Source organism: Echinops telfairi, unplaced genomic scaffold (assembly GCF_000313985.2).
Source record: "Echinops telfairi isolate 266 unplaced genomic scaffold, ASM31398v2 ScPeMD7_7462;HRSCAF=8500, whole genome shotgun sequence".
Lineage (NCBI taxonomy): Eukaryota > Metazoa > Chordata > Mammalia > Afrosoricida > Tenrecidae > Echinops > Echinops telfairi.
The window spans coordinates 982,224-988,021 of NW_022111362.1; positions in this window are offsets into that span (position 1 = coordinate 982,224).

A 5,798-nucleotide genomic window follows, 5' to 3' on the forward strand; every position below is an offset into this window, starting at 1 on the left:
ATACAGATATAAATATAGAGAGACATACATATGCATATAGAAACTTAATGGATTGAGATCGTACTTATAATCTTACCACATCTTCTTTCCCTGGTGTGGCTGGTGGATTGGAACCACCGATCTTTTTTATTCAGCACCTGTGCACTTAATCCATGTGCCAACAGATCTCCTTTTGTGCTATGTCAATAAATGTTTTCCTGTATTTGTACCCTAACTTAATAACACAAAGTAAAGTGTGTGAAAGCCAGAGCTGGAAGGAATGGCATTGCTTTTCTAGGTCTCTCAAGCGTTCCACCTTTGATGGTATAGTCAGCATTTTTTATTGCAAATGTAGGTAACCTTTTTCTGCCAAGGCAGAAATTGGATATTTATAACACATTTAGATATTTGGATATTTATAACACAATTCAAGAACCAGACAAAATTATTAACTTAAAAATTAGTCCCCTATACTTGGTCAAACATTTAATTACCTCATCCCTAATGTGATGGCTGGAACTGCTTCTCTTTAGTGAGAAGTGGGATGTTAGTTGGTGATTATTTCTCAGGATTTAAGCTGCTGTTGAGCCTGCTGTTGTTTCTCACTCCTTGTGTGAGCTTTCCTTCAGATAGGCTTCCATCTCATGTGAATTCTGGTTTTCATGGGTTTTACCATATTTTAATTTGCATTTATCTCACGATTAATAATATTGAGAATCTTTTTTATATGCTTGTTATTTTCATATATTCTTTGGAGTGATGTGAACTGAAACCTTTGCTAATTTTTATGTGGATTCTTTGTCTTTTTGTTTGAGTTCTAAAGTTTTCTATAGATTAGTAATACTCAAACAATATCAGATATGACTTGCAAATGTTTTTCTCATTCTATGTATTGGTTTTTCTTCCTTTGATAGTGTTCTTGAAAATTTTGATGAAGTCAAATTCACCTATTTTTTGCACTTTTTGTCATATGTAAGAAACCAATTTAAAAAAAAAAAGGCCTTAAAGATTTATCACTGTTTTCTTTTAAGATCTTTATTATAATAGTTTTATTGGCATATAATTCACATATCACACATTTTAATGGCATTCTTATTAAAAAAGAGCTGCACAATCATCTCCACAATCAATTTTAGAACATCTTCTTCTTTCTTGTACTCGTTGTTTATCAGCTCTCCATTGCCCTCCAACTTCTCCTGCCATACTACCAAAGGAACCATGAACGCAATCTCTGACTCATTAGTTTTATCTAGCCTGTATTCCATATACAGAAAAACATAAAAAATAAGCCACTCCACTCTGCATGATAGTGAGGCTAATCACTTCTCTGGTTTATGATATCAGGGTATTTGCCAAAGGCTTAATCCCTGTGTAGACCCTTGTGTTAGTCTGGATTGACTAGAGAGAAATAAATTCATAGGCACTCATATGGGTATAAGAAAGAGCTTTATCTAAAATAGTAATTGTATATTAAGGAAATCCAGCCCAGTCCTGATCAAGTCCATAAGTCCAATGTTAGCCCACATGTCCAATACCAGTCTGTAAATTCCTCTTCAGACTCACACAACACATGGAATGATGCTGAATGCAGGAAGATCACAGGCCAGTGGATGGAAAGTCTTGTGGATCCAGTGGTGGTGGAAGTGTCTCAGCACTGATGTGGGTCTCCACATTACTCCTCCAGGTTCAGGGCTCTGGATCTATCAGCATAGATCCTTGTGGCTTGCCAACCGGAATGTCTGACATGGAGAGAGTGTCTGTCTGGCCCCCACAGAAGAAGACAGGAGTTCACAGAATCCTCAGGAGAAGGCCATACCCACACAGAGGCTTCATTGGCTGTGAGCTGATTGACAGGTTAAATTCCACCCCTTCACAAGTTGACTGATTATATAACTGCCACATCCCTGAAAATGGATTTGGGCTCCCCCCATCATCCATTTCCTTCTGCAAATCAGGTGTTCAAAATTTAAATTCTTATACTAGTCCTTTCTTCAGATTTTGATTTTATTTTTTATAATCCTTGGGTCATATAGACTGGTGTGCTCCTTCATTGTTGTCATAGTTGTTGCTTTACTTAGGTAACTGCTTGTGTGAAGACAAGTCTTTAAGACCCCAGATACTATTCTTTCTAATAACTAGGTACCATCTAGTTTATTTGCCAGACTTTGCTTTATCACTTATACCTTCAGTAATATTTTTATGTGGGGTGAGCATTAAGCAGGGCCATGTAATAAGAACTAACTGTTTTTATATTGGGGCTAGAATTGGGTGAGACCCAAATCCATTTATATATCTGCAGTTTATATATGCCTCTGGTTTACCTTAAAGACATCATTATAATTTTATGTTAGAGAATATTATCAATCATCCCCCTGTGACATAAGGTAATTCCACTAATAGTGACAGGAATCTATCCAATGGTATAGACTTTCCACCACTTGTCTGTCAGTTTGTTGCACTCTGATGGCTTATGTGTTGCTGCAATACTGGAAACAATGTCACTGGTATTTCAATTGCTAGCAGGCTCACCCAAAGTTAATAGGTTTTCAGCTGAACTTCCAAAATAAGAACAGACAATGAAGAAAGACTCAAAATAAAGAGCAACTGAAAACCTTATGCATAGCTTTTAAACATTGTCAGATACTGAAGGCCTAAAAATATGGAAGCAGAACATGTTTAGAAACAGTGCTAGAGGATGGGACCTACAGATCCAAGGACACTCAAATTTTGACTGACAAGGAGGTGATTTCTCTGAGTGGTGTTAACCATGGTGATGTAAGTCTTGTAAAGGCTGTGGGAGTTGAGCCTTTTGTATCTGCAGTTGACAGCTTTAAAATCTGGTAATGATCAGAACTTGGAATGTTTGAATTGTGAATCTAGGAAAATTGGAGGTAGTCAAAAATGAAGTGGAACATAAAGATCAATGTCATAAGCATTATAGTGAGCTGAAATTGATTAATATTGGCCATTTTGAATAAGAAAATTATATGTTTGGCTATATTAGGAATAATACGATCAAGAGGAATAGAATGATATTCATTGCCAAAAAGGACATTGCATCATGTAATACAATGCTATCTGTGATGGGATTATATCTATCTGCCTTCAAGGAAATTCAATCAATATAACTATTATTCAAATTTATGCACTAACTACTAAAACTAGTGATGAAGAAATTGAAGAATTCTACCAACGACTTCAGTCAGAAGATCAAACATGCAATCAAGAAGTATTGATAATTATTGATGATTGGAATGCCAACGTTGGAAACAAAGAAGAAAGAACAGTAATTAGAAAACATGGTCTTGGTGATAGCAATTAAGCTGGAGATCACATGATAGAAAATTTCAAGACCAACTACTTATTCATAGCAAATACTTTTTTCCAACAACATGAAAAGCACCTATACACATGAACTTTCTCAAGATGGAATATACAAAAATCAAATTGACTACATCTGTGGGAAAAGACAATAGAGATGCTTAATATCAGCAGCTAAAACCAAGCCAGGGGCTGATTGTGGAACAGATCATCAATTGCTCATATTGTTCAGAATAAAGCTTAATAAAGGTAAAACAAGCCCATGAAAGCCAAAATGCAAACTTGAGTCTATCCTACCTGAATTTAAAGAACAGCTCAAAAACAGATTTGACACACTGAACATTAATGACAAAAGACCCCATTAACTGTGGGAGGACATTAAGACCACCATTCATGAAGAAAGTAAAAAATCATTTTAAAAAATCAGAAAAGAAAGAACAGATCAATGTAGATGCGAGAAGAGACTCTGAAACTTGTTCTTAATTATAGAAGAGCTAAAGCAATGGAACAATGGATGATGTCAAAGGGCTGAATAGAAAAGTCAAAGGGTATCTCTAGAAGACAAAGCCAGACATTATAATTAAATGTGTAAAGACTTAGAACTAGAAAATCAAAATCGAAGAACATGGTCAGATATCTTAAACTGAAAGAACTCAAGAAAAAAGTTAAGCTCCAAGTTGCAACCTTGAAAGATTCTATGGGCAAAATATTGAGTGATGCAGGAAGCATCAAGAGAAGATGGAAACTACAAAGAGTCACTGTACCAAAAATAACTGGTACAGGATGCCATGCAATGTTGTTGCTGCCATACAACATTGTACCGAAGTCACCCCAACATCAACAGACACTCCTATAAGAGTAATAAATGGCCCATACTGGAAATTGAAGTCAAGATGGGGAGAGGCATGCAGGCATTCAGGTTTCAGAGAAGGTGATTATATTTCTCTTGGTGAGTAAATGGGGAGGAGCAACCTCCTACTGAGAAAAAAGTTTTAATGGGGCTTACATAGAACCCAAGGAAAGAATATGCCTAGTAGGTACTATATTCCTAATTGGACACTTGAACTAGCTGCTACTCAACCTTTGACACCCCAGGCCATATACTGTAGATTACTGGGACTTTAGACTGTTCTTTTAAGATGCACAACATCCTCCATAGGCTGCACCAGAAAGACTTGATATGGAATCACCCTAAATGAACTGGGCTTCAAACTCACCTGTACTACTTGCTCTTTAAAAAAAAAAATTATTGGGAGCAGTTACAGATATTACAATCCATAGTTCCATTAGATCAAGCAAATTGTACAATTGCTGCCCTCATCATTTTCTTTCTTTTAAAAAAAATAAATACTTTTATTGGGGGCTCTTACATCTCTTATCACAATCCATACATTCATCCAGTGTGTCAAGCACATTTGCACATATGCTGTCATTATCATTGTCAAAGCATTTTCTTTCTACTTGAGCCATTGATTGTCCCACCATTATGTTTGGCCTTCATTCAGGTCTAGCAATTCCTCGCTACTACACTGCCCTTGATCAAGCCCCACTAGGCATACCACACCCTTCTCTCCATTGATAGTTCCCCACCCCTACCTTTCTCCCATCTCCCCCTCTCCCATATCCCCCTGTCCATCTGTCCCGTTCTTTACATCTCCGAATAGATAGACATGCAGAGATCTTAATAAGCATTAAAAAAAACGGGCAAAGCCAAACAAAACAGCAAAGGATGTCAAAACCAACAAAACAATAACAACTAATAAAAACAAAATAACAACAAGAAAAAGAAAGCCACTGACAAAAATGGAGAAACCTATAAATAGCTCAAGTTCTGTCTGATGGCCTCTATGAGTGCCTTCCAGTTGAGTCTGATAGGGTGCCACACTCTGTCTCCAAAGTATTCCCTGGGGATATTCATCACTTTGCTCCCCCTACTGCTCTGATGCATGCCCTTAGTGTTTCTCTCAAGTGTGATGGGGTCAGATTGGGCACAATTCCCACGCTGTGTCTCCAGTGTTGTCCCCCATAGCGCTATGGTTCAGTGAGGGACATCTTGTCTCGTGGTGGTGCTCTCTGTGCAATGTCTACTCTGAGCAGGAATATCATCCTCAGGGCTTGGTGGGCCAGGATGTATTCTCCTCTCTCTCCATCCCTTTTCATTTCTCCTGTGTGCTCTAATCAGACGTGCCTCTCTTCCCAAGCTGTAGCTTCAGTGCTGTCCTCTTAGGTGCATTCTTCTGGGGTGACGGGTATCCACATAGTTTTGTGCTTGGGGTGAGCCCTGCAGACCTCTCTATTGGTTCCCTGCTTTATGGCAGTATGTTGCATTCACATCTTGGCACATTGGGTTGAAGCTTGGTCTCTCTTGTTCCATCTCCTGTGGAGACAAAAACAGTACCCATACCCCCAGGGCAAGATATGACAAAATAACAATTTATAAACTATCAAGGGCTCATGAGGGAGGAGGGAGCGGGGAGGGAGGGGAAAAATGAGGACCT